This window comes from Pseudochaenichthys georgianus, chromosome 9, assembly GCF_902827115.2.
Source record: "Pseudochaenichthys georgianus chromosome 9, fPseGeo1.2, whole genome shotgun sequence".
Taxonomy (NCBI): domain Eukaryota; kingdom Metazoa; phylum Chordata; class Actinopteri; order Perciformes; family Channichthyidae; genus Pseudochaenichthys; species Pseudochaenichthys georgianus.
In genome coordinates this window covers 24,623,028-24,639,483 of record NC_047511.1, presented here as the reverse complement: position 1 = coordinate 24,639,483, position 16,456 = coordinate 24,623,028, and the positions used below count along the sequence as shown (strand labels likewise).

Genomic DNA, 16,456 nt, shown 5'->3' with positions numbered 1-16,456 from the left:
TCAGTCTGTGGGCCAGATGCATTGTTCTGTTGTCACATTCCATACAGCAAAAGTCCACATGATCACTCAGAGCAGACAATCACAGGAATGAGTATTCCATAACAAAGGAACTAATTCAATGGACGCCCCCACTCTGCTCCAATCAGGTCTCTCTGTCCCCCCACTGGCCAATACATGTCCATGTACAGGGGTCGTTTAGTGCATACAAATTATTTCCTAGGTTTTGTTTTGTTTGGTAATTAATGTCACAAAGTGCCCTAAGGTCAGCTAATTAGAATTGTGTTAACCTCATTAAAAATGTATTTCAGTTATATTTTTTCCTTTGTGCAGCACGTTTTTTTGTATTATTTTTGTATTGTTTTTGTGATACTTCGGGCAGCTTTGGTTGGCTTATTGAATGTTTTAATGCGCACTGCAGGCCTTGGAAAAGCTAAGCCATAACTTGTGGACATTGTAGAGAAGGAGACAGGGATATAAAAATACAAGGATGGCTGCACTCAATACAGGCAGGCCGGTTCCATTTATTTCCCCTCGCATCAGAAATTCTGTCAGCAGAGAGGGAAATACAACCCATGCAGGCCTCACTGTGTAAAGAGATTTTTGAAAGTTTCAGGGAAAAAGATTAGCTCACTTTTTGTCCTGATCCATTTAAATAAAAACCTGTCTGAAAATGAGCTGATTAGATTTTGGTCGCTTTATGATGTCATAACGATTTATTGGCTTGTGTAACCATTAGCCAATCACCAACCAAGGTGACACCCCCCACCTTATCACCTGAATCTCCTCCTAGAGCACCATTGTGTTCTTTTTAACCAAATATCTCTCAGAGGGGCGTGGGGAGTGGCTCCTTATTTTCATCTAAAGTAAAGGCCCCTACACACCGGGCCGATTTTCGGTGTCAATAGATGTCGATAGATGTCTGGCCGTCGCTGAGCGTCCTGTCGCCCAACTCAGATTGGTGTGTCCCGCACCGTCGTGTCTTTTCGGCCGTGCCGACACCTTCCGCCGCCGATTCAACATGTCGAATCGGTCGGCTGTCGGTAAAAGGCCGTCGGGTAAAGAAATCACTCAGCTTAGCGAAACACTATTTGCCTGAATGGGAGTGGAGCAGTACAGTACTTAAGTAAATGTACTTTGTTACTGTCCACAATCTGCCTAGAAGTATTTTAATATAGTAGCTGTTCAAGATGGTCATTTTAAAATGTTTTAAATATATACTCTTAGGCTAGTTAAACCAATAATAATGCTACGGCTGCAACTGACAGTTATGTAGGCACATTTGTATTTCATCTTAACGCTGTGTGATTAAAATAATAAACACAAATAGCAGGATAGGCACACATATTTGCTATATCTCTCCCCACTGAAAAGGCACAGCACCAATACTGTTAAAATATTGGCATAGTTCATCCCTGTGCTGCTTGGCTTGAGCTGTAGCATCTAGCTATTTGTTGTTTGTATATCACGCAGTCTGTCTTCTGGTTGCCTCTTTTGAATGACAAATACACACTACCGCCACCTGCTGGTATGGAGAGTTATTGTGATTCACGCATGCGCAATGCGTACGTGCTACTTGGCCGTCGGCTGAAGTCTTTGCGCTGTGTTCCAGTGCGACTGTTTAGCCAAGGCGCAGGAGACGTGAGGCGACACAACAGTCGGGTCCATCGGGACGTGTTCTTTGGTGTCAGTTTGGTGTGTAGCGGCCTTACAGAGAATCAGCACTTTTGAAACAGGGGGATTATGGGATGCTACAATGCATGATCTGTTTGGTATTTCGAGCCAAACACTTCAGAGACATGTTTTGTATATATCTGAGACCTATAATATATTGATGTAAAACAGTATAATAGGCAACCCAGTCTCACGGCATTTCGTGTTCACCAACACGATTTTTAATCTATTGATTCGTGTTCACCAACACGACTTGCCCCTTTTTTTCGTGTTGCACAGCACGATTTTAAAAGCAATGTATTTCTACTGGTAATGTGTTTCGTGCCTGCAGACTGCAGCACGTCTTTTTCTCCGGTCGGGTCGAGGAAGACCGGAAGCTGTGTGGTTCATAAAAACATGTTCTTACTCAATATCAAGCCACAGTTATTGCTTTTATTTTAAATCGTATAATTTCTGACTTTTGTTTCCGTCTGTGAGGAAAATAAATGGGGCTCAGAGCCTCAGGATACTGAAATCTGTATTTTTTAAATCTTTTTTTCCTTCTAATTTGTTATTCTTTTCAAAATAACACACTGTTATTTACTCACCAATAACACACAATTATCCTTGCTTTTATTTATTGGTTTAATTCCATAATCTCTGGCTTTTTTGGCGTCCGTCAGGAACTGAATTTCAAAATAAATATAACCGAAAACAGACGTAGGCATTTCGAGCGAGTACCCAAGATCCTCAGCTATGGTTTTAAGCTCGCTGATTGGATGTGTTAGCCGCAATGCATGCTGGGATTTGGTGTTTATATTATATGAAATCCGGAAAACATTTTAAAAGAATAAAATAATACTTAATTCCGAGTGCTCTTGCTTTTCTCTTTGAAAGTCATCACATAACGGCATTGCAATACACGGTTCGGCTGCATTACATATTACAGATCTGCCGTAGTTCTTTATTTAGAGAGCCCTGATGAGAAGACCTTTGGAAAAACTGGAAGAAATGCCGCCGAAACTGAATACTTGACGTGGATCATAAGTATATCAACAATTAAACAACATCTTCAATTTCTCTTCACACAATACGTCTCCTTGCAGTATCAACACTAATTCGGCTGACTTTTACATTTGATCTAATTCATAGATAGGTTATATTTACACCATAACGGTGCACAGCTGATAGAAAAGGACTGTAGTCTTTAAAGATATTACTGATTTTCTTTGAATGTAAGAATGTAAATACTGAGTCTGAAATAGTATAGCAATATGCTGTAAAATGATGTGAAAGCATGCATAAAACTATACATCTTCAGATGTTGTACATACACACTAATAATACAAAGTTATTATGGCTGTGTGTACCTTGTGTGCATCTCCTAGTGGTTAAAGCACGTTATTGAATTATTGTTTTTATGTGTTATATTTGATTAAACAAATATTAAGAGTACATACTTTCATAGGGGGAAAGTATAAATATAGAAATATAGAATATAAAAATCAAGAAGATACTATAAGTGATCTCTACAATAAAACAGTTTAGTGCAGGATGTACAAAGATATTAATAGGAGGAGGTGCAAAACAGAAAAACGGATTAACCTTTATTTAAACATTAAATAACAGATTAAGGTCTTTGGGGGTATCTATCTACAGATAAATATTAAGCCTGACAAAGTACTTAACGTCTAATATATTGCTTTCCTGCAATGTTAACTATGTTGAAGCACTTATTTTAACTGATATTATACACATTAATTATACTCTTATGTATGTAGATAGAATAAGAAATGTGCAGAATATGACAGTTTAATGGTGGAGGTACACACATATTGATAGATGTCTTGTAATGCACTGTTGAGGAACCTGTGACCCAAGTTTTTCATTCATTGCATAACTACACCGTAGTTGTGATATGTCAATAAACCTTTGAAAATCTTGAAAGGGATGTGCAAAATAGCCATAATATACAGTCTTTAATTAACTATTAGTAGAGAATAACGAGTAATGAATATACTTTATTACTCGTTTCCATTCATGTCAATTGCAGATACATGTTTAGTCTTCTCAAGCATCAACTATCAAATATCTCTCCTGATTGTTGGCACTTGACAATCACCTTACCTGAATTTTACTCAGGTGTAACTAAAGTCTGATTTAAGGGTTGTTTATATTTCACATAATTAATCAGAATCTGCAAAGTAACTCAAATAAATGCAGTGGAGTAAAAATACCAGGTTAACCTCTGAATTGTAGTGGAGTAGAATTACAAAGTAGCAATGAGCTGTCATGTGGGAATATATTAATGCTGCGCATTATGGACACAAGCGATTTTCACCCATTTATTAATTATATGTTTTACATTTGATAACACCAATGTGTTTAATACTGGCAACTTTTAATTGTGGGAAAAACGAAAACGTTCAGTAGAGACGTCCCATAGAACATTTTGCGAAACACAATAGACAGCATGTCTAGCGTGGTTTCGTTCCATTTCACACAGCTGTTTGACGCTCTGCGTAACCTTACGGGGACTGTAGTCCTAAACGATAGCTGGGGATTATGGGTAGTGTAGTGTCTTCGGCCATCCTAAACTCAGAAATGTTGACAATCGCAATGATGCTCGAAATGTCCCTTATAGGCCTACGTCTGTTTCCGGTTATTTTTATTTTGAAATTCAGTTCCTGACGGACACCAAAAAAGCCCGAGATTATGGAATTAAACCAATAAATAAAAGCAAGGATAATTGTGTGTTATTGGTGAGTAAATAACAGTGTGTTATTTTGAAAAGAATAACAAATTAGAAGGAAAAAATATTTAAAAATACAGATTTCAGTATCCTGAGGCTCTGAGCCCCATTTATTTTCCTCACAGACGGCAACAAAGTCCGAAATTATACGATTTAAAATAAAAGCAATAATTGTGGCTTGATATTGAGTAAGAACATGTTTTTATGAACCACACAGCTTCCGGTCTCCCACGACCCGACCGGAGAAAAAGACGTGCTGCAGGCAGGAGAAATACATTGCTTTTAAAATCGTGCTGTGCAACACGAAAAAAAGGGGCAAATCGTGTTGGTGAACACGAAATAGATTAAAAATTGTGTTGGTGAACACGAAATGCCGTGAGACTGGGTTGTAATAGGGGACCTTTAAGCCATCAGAAGAAAGTATCTGTTCCATCTGCAGTTTCTTATGTGACTGATGTAGTATATGAGTTACAATTACGAACGACACAGATCCACTGGTTACATGTTGTGCAACAATTTGCTGCTAAAATAACCATAACAGACTAACATGTTAACAGCTCACACAGTCCCTTTAAAAGTTGTGGGTCAAATAATACTTGAAGGCTACCATTAGGGCCATCCATTCACACCAACCTTCACCGGTGTCTTATACTTCCATGCATCCAAAGCACCAGGTAACCACGGCAACGGCTGAGTGCGTCGTCTTTTTTAAATGTCCGACCAAAGTTCTGCCTGGAGATCTGCAGCTTTAAATACAATACAGGTAGAAATGTGTCAGTGAAGAACAACAGGATGTCATAGAGAGTGTTCAGGTTCAGCTGCAATTAACACTATCGTGGAGGAAAGATGATGAACACAGGCTCTGCGCAAAGACACTACTCTCAGCTGCTGATACTCAGATCAGACAGGACAGACAACTCTACAGTATCATTTATTAACCTTTAACTGTTTACCGTGCTCTTATATTATTCCCACTTAAGTTGTTTATTATTAGCAATGGCCCCAATGGCATTGACCGGTTCACGCAGTCTTCAAAGTAACCAAGCAACCTAAATTAATTTGTAATTTGTCTGTCCAATGACCTTGCTCCCTTTCATGTCATGTGATACCCTTGCGTGACGAGCGAACCGTTTAATCAACCTGTACTGTACTGTAGCTAGCAGCAGCAAGTTCGGTAGCATTGTAAAAAATGTAATAGCTTGCATTTATAATGTACAGCAAACCAAAGCACAAGAGCAGCGCTCAAAAGAGAAAGGACAAGAGAGAACAAGGATATGTAACAGCTAAACTGACAAAATTAGACCGAAATCGTCCTCGAAATTTGGATTTGGCTGTGCCCGGCAGTGGTCCAACAGTTCCCCCAAGGGCCCCAACCGATAGGGGACTCTATGGCGCTATTGAGACCCCCGACGCCAAGATCAAAAGCTATATTATAGCAACCGGTCTATACCGGCCCATTCCCCAGAGACAAACATCAAGGAAACAGGTTTAATCCTCTTCTTAGTTCGCTGTGCCGTTGTCAGGCTGTGGTGGTCTGAGGCCAGGGCAGGCTGTTGTTTGATTCTTCTGAGTGGTTGTGTATGTCCGTGCGTGTGTGAGCGCATCAGCGTGCACTTATGTTTGGGGCGATTGGGGGGGGGGGGGGGAAACAATATTTGCACCGGGCCAATCACAACCTTGTTACGCCACTGACTGGGCCCCGAATGCAGTAAACCAATCCGTACTTGAAATGGTATTATCTTAATTACCAACTCTATTCCACAGAAACAACTTGCATTTAAATTAATTTACGGTTAAAAGGCTCTAATTAGAAGATAATAGCCCCAGATAACTCAAAGCAGAGACAGCTAATGCTGGTTTTATGTGTGTTTTCTACTTCAAGTCACGCATGCCTAGCCAAAAACATCAACAAACAATGTTGAAATGGGTTGTAGGGCAAACGACTTGTTTAAGATTGTTTGGGATACGGTTGCTCGAATAACAATAAGTCTAATAAAATGTGTATTTGTTTATTTATTTAAACGTTGTGTCTTACCAGCATAAAGCGCGCAGCAGGCAGCTTCTCACTGGAGGGTTTTATTTTGGAAAATCGTCCCGGCAGTCTTTTTCTCCGGCTGTTTTCTGTGCTCATAATGGAGCAGATTGGATTGCTGGCAGATGAGGGCGCTTCACCGCCATTTGAAACACACACACACACACACACACACACACACACACACACACACACACACACACACACACACACACACACACACACACACACACACACACACACACACACACACACACACTGGCTCTGTCTGAGCTACGTAGCGCGCGTGCCCCGAAAGTAGACCAGAGGATGAACTGAGTGGCAGATAAGACCTATTTTCAAACCGAAAAAGGACACAGATCCGCTTATTTAATGATTGGGTGATGTGAAAATCTCGATCGGAGGGATCTTACTCGGTCGAGCAGGCTGCAGTGAAGAAGCAGGACTTTCCGTGCCTGTTGGTGTTCACGCTGGCCATCAAATGACCAAGTTGTGAAAAGTCGATCTGCGCTGTCTTTGCAGTTCTTCAGCTTGAGACTTCGAAATAAGTAAGTGCGTTTGTGTTTTAAAGCGTGTTGTGCATATTTGTTTGCGTTTATCCATGTCTCCAAAACCCCATGTGTGGCTGCTTCTACGACGACTCTGGAAAACTTTGCTGAAATTGCATTACATTTGTTTACATTTCACTGTTGCGCATTGCAGAATCTTTTTTTAAACAAATATAAAGATTGTGTGTGTTTGGCTCATTGTTTGATGTAGTGACAGAACCTACGAGACCTGATACAATTCCGCTGCAACTTTTCATGAAGTCATAAATACGGGTTTAAACGGCATAGGAATAGGAATATCTGATTGGTTAACATTTCAATATGAAATGGGCTCATGGGAAAAGTGATCAATACAAGAAATTATGAAGTGTAAACTGAACCCAAAAACATTGTTTAGCCAGATATTTCCTCATTGTTGACACAGCCTGATATTGATCCATCACACAGCGTCGAAATCAGTCTGGCACATACTCGCTTCAGTGACTATGCATGTATTACTGAATATGCATGTAAGAGCAGTGCAACTATGAGAGATAATACGTTTTTATTATTTGTACATGTGGCTATAAATTCTTAAATTACGACATGTTGAAGATAAGTTGCCAGAGTTCATGATGCCTTTCAATTGTTATATGTTTTTATCAGCTGTCATAAACCGTAAGGAATTTAATCTACAATGTCCAAATAAACATGTATAACGGATGTCTTTTATCATTTGTTTTATTTTTGAAGGAATTGGAGGATGGTTAGATTTAATGACTTAAAAAATACATGATATATACAAATATATAATGCCAAACAACATGACAACATTCACAATACTTATTCAGTGTATGCCAACCAGTAGCAGTATTTGCACAGGTTAGCTTTCTTTTTTCAATCTGTGTTTTATTGTCACGTCATCATCATTTATCAATCTTTAAAGCTTTTCATTCCAGCTTCTTCTCTCAGTGTGTTTGCTTTTTCTTTTCTATGATTGGCTGACTGTTGTACTGACCACAGGAGAACACCTCTGCTCTTATAATGAGAAAGCACACCTCACTGTGAGGAGATGCAATGTGCAAACTTAGCCACTACAGAAGGCCTACATGAGAAAACGACACACTCTCACTCATAATCGTCCAGGAGCGACGTTTGGTCAGGGTCCCGTGGCGTGCAGTTGTGACGCTCCTATGCTCCTTCAGCTTCATAAAGGGACGCAAATAGCTTTCAACTGATTGCAATGTATTCCCATCTGCGGCGGGAATTGACGCTCATGGAAGCACAGCATTCGTTTGTGTTGGCTGCCCTTAAAGGCAATGTGAGCGTCCATTCCCATTGGATAACGGATAATTGTACACCCGGAAGTAAGTATTCCCCTTACTGTCGATTGATTTTACAGTGATATCTGCACTACTCATCGACTAAAAAACACCAGATTATCTTTGTTAATTACACAACATTGATTGGTTTAAATTGTGTGCAATGCTTTTGTATTTTTCCCCTTCGATTCGGAGAAACAAATATTTTTTCGGAGTAAAGGATGGCAGAAGACACTACACTACCCAGAATCCCCAGCTATCGTTTAGGACTACACCATGTGCTCTGTTTGACAAACCCAGTGATTAGTTCTCAAGCTCTGTGATTGGTTGACCTCCACCTGCATTCCATATGAAAAAAAACGTTTCGTAAAAGATAAAATCATACTTTATTCAGCAGTGCTTGCTTTACTCTTTTAAAGTCATCCCATGAATGCATTGTAATAACTGGTTCGGCTGCATTAAATATATTACACATCTGTCGTAGTTCTTTATTTTTATTTATCTACAGAGATCGGGCTCAGAATAGACCGGAAACTATTCTTTTACCGTTCAGTTTGAATTTCACAATAAAGTTAGTAGTAATATTTTGTTTTGATATTATTGTTTTTTATTAACTACTAGACCGCTGGGTCATGTTAAGACCATCTTTTTTGTGTTGCTGTGGGTTTTTTCCATCGCTTTTGTGTTACAAATATCAAAACAATAACTAAATATATCCGTCGTAAACTAAACCTGAAACAGCAGTATATTTTATTTTGTTAACACTGTAAACTTGACAGCTTTTTAACCCAAACCACCTACTGGTTAAAGCACGTTATTACACGTTTAGAGTAATGCAATGCAGGTAGATTGTGTTGCTTTTTAATGACCGTTTAAAATGCCTTTTTCTTAATGTCTTTTATTATAATTAACTACTTGTTACTTGAAATGGGATGGAACCACGGCAGACTGTCCAAAACTGGATTTGAACGGGTCCACCGCGTCATTCAATGCATAACTACACAGTTTGTGAATAATATGTCAATAAACCTTAGAAAATCTTGAAAGGGATGTGCAAAATAGTCATTATATACAGTCTTTAATTAACTATTAGTAGAGAATAACGAGTAATGAATATACTTTATAGGGATCCTATTAATATCTAATAATAAAAATAATGAAATTCAATAACATGCTTTAACCACTAGGTGTCCCTTTATATCAGCTGTGCACCTTTATGGTGTAAATAGAGCCTATCAATTGGATCAAATATAAAAGTCAGCCGAATTAGTTTTGATACTGCAAGGAGACGTATTGTGTGAAAAGAAATGTAAGATGTTGTTTAATTGCTGATATATTTATGATCCACGTCACGTTTTCAGTGTTGGCGGCAGTTCCTCATGTTTGTCTAGAAGTCTTCTCATCAGGGCTCTATAAATAGAGAACTACGGCAGATATGTAATATTTAATTCAGCCAAACCGTGTATTACAATGCCGTTATGTGATGACTTTCAAAGAGAAAAGCAAGCACACTCGGAATAAAGTATTTTATTTTTAAAAAATGTTTTCGGTCTGTTTCCGGTATTTGTTAATGACGATGTGCTGTGAGATGTGAGACTGGAATTGCACAGGGGAAAATAACGTATCTTTAGATGCGGATTTTGTTAAACTAATACGTTTGCGCTGTGGACCAACAATATACATTGACGGGGAAGGGGGTAGCAATAAAGATAACACCATTAAACAGTTACACAACATAACAGAAATAATATCGATATCAGCATCCCTAGCAACCACCTTGGTAACAATGAAAACGTTCTATGGACGCAATTTCCTGAAGTAATCTTCGTAATAACTAGCAAACTAAAGATCATGTACATCCACTGCACACATAATCTGAAATAACAACTCATATTTCTCGCATCAAATGACATCAAAACGCATTTTAATGGCCAAACTAACTTTAAAATAGGCATTTTCCACCGAGAATAAAACGAAGTTCGGCCATGTTTTTTTTTCTGCAGGGAGAAATTTGAAGATCACGTGACATAGACGCCAGCCATTGGAGTGAATGGTGAAAAAAAAACGGGGTTTGTCAAACAGAGCATATGGTGTAGTCCTAAACGATAGCTGGGGATTCTGGGTAGTGTAGTGTCTTCTGCCATCCTTTACTCCGAAAAAATATTTGTTTCTCCGAATAGAAGAGGAAAAATACAAAAGCATTGCACACAATTTAAACCAATAATAAGGATAATCTGGTGTTTTTAAGTCGATGAGTAGTGCAGATATCACTGTAAAATCAATCTACAGTAAGGGGAATACTTACTTCCGGGTGTACAATTCTCCGTTATCCAATGGGAATGGACGCTCACATTGCCTTTAAGGGCAGCCGACACAAATGAATGCCGTGCTTCCATGAGCGTCAAATCCCGCCGCAGATGGGAATACATTGCAATCAGTTGAAAGCTATTTGCGTCCCTTTATGAAGCTGAAGGAGCCTAGGAGCGTCACAACTGCACGCCACGGGACCCTGACCAAAGGTCGCTCCTGGACGATTATGGAGTGAGAGTGTGTTGGAGAAAACGTATATTCCTCCATTAAGGCTCTCTGCAATTTAAGCAAATCAGATTTTGTTAAAAAGGTTGTGTTTTTTTCAAGTTCAATTTCCAGTTCAGTTTTCCAGAAAGGTAGTTAAATCCTTTTTTTAAATATTTCTTTGCACAAAATCATGTATCTTAACGCTGTATATTTCGTTCGTCCACTCTGTATGGGGTTAGTTTAGAGGCCAATTCTAAAAAGAACAACCTCTGACACTGTCACATTTCTGCATATTAAAACCCTTTTTCTTCAAGATCACAAAGTTTAATAATTTTCACATGGATAAAGCTGAGCCATTAATAATGTGATTTATTATTGCAACTGTTGGAAAGTATGTAATTATGCAGAGAAACAGCATGATGAGAGCCATTAAAGTGTCCACCAGGTAGCTGAGGTACGAGATGTGTTAATAGATGAGGCGAGGAGTTTTAAGAGACGTTAGTTCCATCAGTTTCTGTCTGTCATCGCTGCACTCCCACATATAACATGAAGTACTGCTGTTATGTTCTTTATCCTTTGACAGCCCAGCAGCACTCTGGAAACCATTAGATTTTACACACATCCATGTTTCTTCAGTAAAGTGCATGGTTGTCAGGATGTGTGTGTGTATCTGATATGAGGAACAACCAGATTTGGTGAATATTAGAGAGGTACATGCTGCACATTTATACTTAGTCTTCCTCCAAAGCAACAAGTGGGTTGATGGAAACTTTTCATTATTCTTTTACATAGGATTGAACTTCAAACCCTGCAATGAATATAAGCTATTTTATTAAAACCAAACCCAGATTAGTTCACTCCAGACTGTCAATTCAGATTATTAGTATGAATGAATTATCTACAAAATGAGTAACTATATCTACAACAATGGTAACCAGTTCTTTACTAATATATATCATGCAGCAGCAACAGATGAAAAAGCCAGATATGGGGGCAAAATTGTACATGACAGCTATTACTTTGAATGTCCAGGACCTAGAGACAAACCAATGCATGCCCATGCATGCACACACAGCAAGGAATGCTACAAAGGAGACATTTTCCACACAACATTTTTTGAATCTGTGCAGCACAAATCTTTTTCTGTTTTTGCTGGACTGGAACTGTGCATGCACTTCATTGCCCTGACACACACACACACACACACACACACACACACACACACACACACACACACACACACACACACACACACACACACACACACACACACACACACACACACACACACACACACACACACACACACACACACACACACACACACACACACACACACACACACACACACACACACACACACACACACACACACACACACACACACACACACACACACACACACACACACACACACACCAACAGTGTAGTATTAGGGTTTGCAGATGTGTGTCCTGATCTGCTTCCAGCACAGACTCTCTTCATGCCAGTGTGCTGACTCTGAGTTTTCCACTCTCTCTTATGAAATAAGAGTAGGAGACATTAGAACCATCGAGTTGCCAGATCTGAATGCCTGAGAGCTCACACAGACACGCATGCACACAGGTTAAAAATGCAGCCTCCTGTTGCTGTACCTGTATACCCTCTCTACAAACACATTTAAACAGACTCTACTGGATTTATGTTTACGTTTAAGTGTGTTTGTTTCAAAGAAAAAGATTTGTGGTGATCAAGTAAAGCAGAAAATCTATTTGCATGATTGTTGTCTAATTATGGAGTAGTGGACCTTGAACAACTGTGTGTACTCACAAACATGATTATTTTGAAATCATGATGATGTAGCAGTATAATTATTTTGTTCACAATATTATATAAAACATGTATAGTGGTTGTAATACAGCCCTGAAGTATACCCTAGACTGTCTTTTTTATGTTTTGCACACATTTTGCCGAAAGTGCTTGTTCCCCTCTGCAGTTTTCAAGCTATTAAAGATGCGTTGTGTAGGATTTGATTAACGGTTCATGTTAGTGCACACAACCTTTTCCCTACACCCATATTATCAAAAATGTTTTATATTCACCTACAATTTAAAACAAATAGGTTTTTATGTATTTAATCAAACTTATAAAGAACTTACCAACCTACAAATATGCATATTTAGTATGCACATGTTTCCCTCCTTTCACATTTACATGAAATAATTTGAATCATAAATGTTTACATGTTGTCTTTGCTTTCTAATGTTTTGTCGATATGTCCCGTAGTGCATTGTTCTGCAGTGAGGATATCATTGCAACATTTCTTTTACGTTGGAGAACTTTCATCTTGGAAGTCACGCAGTTTATAGGACCTGTACTAGACGCCAATTGCAATGTTTTTGTTAGAATTGTATTTTAAGTGTCTGCTTCCTCCTGAAACAAAAAAAAGTCTTGTTCTTACCTACAGTGACATGTCACTACGTGTGTGTGTGTGTGTGTGTGTGTGTGTGTGTGTGTGTGTGTGTGTGTGTGTGTGTGTGTGTGTGTGTGTGTGTGTGTGTGTGTGTGTGTGTGTGTGTGTGTGTGTGTGTGTGTGTGTGTGTGTGTGTGTGTGTGTGTGTGTGTGTGTGTGTGTGTGTGTGTGTGTGTGTGGTGTGTGTGTGTGTGTGTGTGTGTGTGTGTGTGTGTGTGTGTGTGTGTGTGTGTGTGTGTGTGTGTGTGTGTGTGTGTGTGTGTGTGTGTGTGTGACCTCATTGTTCTCTGTGCATTTATGTTTGTGCACGGATGTATGTATTTGTATAATCCTGTTAATGAATGTATGATGTCATTGTTTCCATGCCTACTAACCAAGAACGCTGTGACACTCTTCAATACCCCTCGTACATCTTCCAACAGTATCCCAGACAAGAATATCCAAACGTTTGTGTACTTCAGTATTGAAACTGTACTTAAAGTTGGGGTAGGTAATTTTGGAGTGCGCTAGAATTTGAAAATACACAGCTGGAAAAAATCTGCCACTTCCTTACAGAGCCCCTCCTCCAACACACACAAACGTGCACATGACCAATGAGGGCAGGAGATACGTTTGTGCACAGATGGAAGGCTGACAGGCAGGTAGGCCATCCAGTTATTTTAGCCGGCCCGGCTAAAATGATTGGTCGTGCTTTTTACAGTACTACGGCTTCCACAGATGACATTTTTTTTATGGATTTGTTGTCAAAGCACTTAAGATATTCATTGCTATCGGGATGTTAAGAGCATTCCATGGAATATAACAAAAAGTGTATCTCGAGCCGGTTTCTCAAACTTACCTACCCCACCTTTAAGAAATGTGTCCTTCATTTTTGTCCATGGACATATTGTATATACAATTTAGAGTGGATTTTATCACACAGTTCTCAGTCCAATAACAAATTTAGAAATGTAATTATTTGGCTACAAATCTGTATTGCCTTATATGAATCAGAGCACACTTGTTTCTGATTATGTCTTCATACATTTGATTTATTTTAAAGGTGGGGTAGGTAAGTTTGAGAAACCGGCTCGAGATACACTTTTTGTTATATTCCATGGAATGCTCTTAACATCCTGATAGCAATGAATATCTTTCGAATGATATCTTAAGTGCTTTGACAAAAAATCCATTAAAAAATGTAATCTGTGGAAGAGCCATAGTACTATAAAAAGCATGACTAATTATTTTAGCCGGCCTGGCTAAAGTAACTGGATGGCCTACCTGCCTGTCAGCCTTCCATCTGTGCACAAACTTATCTTGTGCCCTCATTGGTCATGTGCGCGTTCCTGTGTGTTGGAGGAGGGGCTCTGTAAGGAAGTGGCAGATTTTTTTTCCGGCTGTGTATTTTCAAATTATAGTGCACTCAAGCTGGTTTCTCCAAAATTACCTACCCCACCTTTAACATAACCAGCTCTTCACATTTTTCAAACTGCCATGTCCTGCAATGAACCCGGCCCCCAGAGAACTGCTGCCCTAGCAAACTAGATAAAAGAAAGTCTGTTTCTAAAAACCTCACCCCTTTCCACACTGAACTTTTATCTACATGGCCCCATCCATATAAAAAATAAGTAAATGTTTACTATACGAGTAGTGCCCACTAGGTGCCTTGCAGAAAGACTGTGAATGTGTGAAAAATACAGAATAAATACACAGCTTTTTCTTTGGAGGATACTCAAACTTTCTAAACTTGGGCTTGCACCATCGCTATGTGTGTTTGCTTTTCTTCTTCTGCTATAAGAGACAAACACAGACATCGTGTGACCTATTGCCCCATAACCTTTCATTTCCCTTGGCTTTACCCTCACACCATCACCCCATGTACTCCTAACCTCCTCCTAACATCCTTTTCCTCCTGCTCTTCGTCGTCCTTTTTGAACAAACACAGAAGATCAATAGAGATTTAAGGGAACATGGGAGAGGCATGGTGCTGGCAGTGTGTGTGTGTGTGTGTGTGTGTGTGTGTGTGTGTGTGTGTGTGTGTGTGTGTGTGTGTGTGTGTGTGTGTGTGTGTGTGTGTGTGTGTGTGTGTGTGTGTGTGTGTGTGTGTGTGTGTGTGTGTGTGTGTGTGTGTGTGTGTGTGTGTGTGTGTGTGTGTGTGTGTGTGTGTGTGTGTGTGTGTGTGTGTGTGTGTGTGTGTGTGTGTGTGTGTGTGTGTGTGGTAGTGGGAGGAAGGTTGACCACAATGGCCTTAAATGTTTACCAGGGGACCCCAGGAGGCCTGCTGACCCTCCCTATTTTCTGATTGGCTTAGGCGGCCTTCCCCGCAAGTCTAAGAGCCTGTAATTGGCTGAAAGGAAGAGAGGATTGGTGGAGAAACGTGCACGAGATGGAGATGAAGCATGAGAGGGTGGAGACTAATTTTAGGATTAACATGAGGCCACATGTTGTAGAAGAGGGACTTTTAAATGACTTACTGGACTGATTAAAGAATGTTACTCTTTGAATGTTACTTTATCATGGTTTTAGAATGAAGAATTATCTAACCCAAAGGCAGAGGGAGGGTTTGAGATGATATGAAGACAAACTTAGGCAATATGTCAAATGCGGAAAATTAGACGACATTGATTTTAAATGGAGCATTTTATTCAGGCCAGACAAGCTTGCTGCTTTCTGCCATGAATTCTTGCATTGTATAACTTGGAATTGAAACGCACATGCACACACAGACACATTGACTGAACATTTATATTTGTATGTAGATGATAGAATATTGTATAGATTTTGCTGCACTGACTGAAACTACGGGAAACAATTCTGCATTTCGCTTATATTCAGATAGATGTATTTTATGTTTTTTTTGTAGTTTCATTTAATTCAGATTTATCTGCATAACGCATAACTTATCTGCAATAAATCTAATCGAGAGTATATCTAATGATGCTGTTCCTACTATAAATAAGTGCCAGTGTTTGCGCTCTATCCCAGTTTGTCAGTGTTGAAGATTTGCCTGGAGTGGCTAAATTGTTATTTAGAAGTTGTATATATTGTTTTCCCGTAGGTCAAACCTAGAAGAATTTGATATGTTGTAGTTATATGGCTTTACGATTCTCTGTCAACAGACTACACCAGAACTGGGGGGAATTCTGGCAGCGTTGCCCTGAGAAACATAGCCTCAACGTTTAGAGTTGCTGTCTGCCCAGCGAAGTTGTGGAGACGCAGCTC

The 16,456-nt window shown here is 39.4% G+C and overlaps 1 protein-coding gene across 1 annotated transcript in view; it reads left to right on the top strand.

Annotated features, from left to right (window-relative positions):
* Positions 1 to 6,697: 6,697 nt before the first annotated feature.
* ghra (growth hormone receptor a) overlaps positions 6,698 to 16,456 on the top strand; it is a 33,899-nt gene continuing 24,140 nt past the window's right edge. The window contains exon 1 of the mRNA XM_034090687.2: positions 6,698 to 6,982. The gene's annotated coding sequence lies outside the window, so the exon portion shown is untranslated. The remainder of the gene's footprint in view (positions 6,983 to 16,456) is intronic.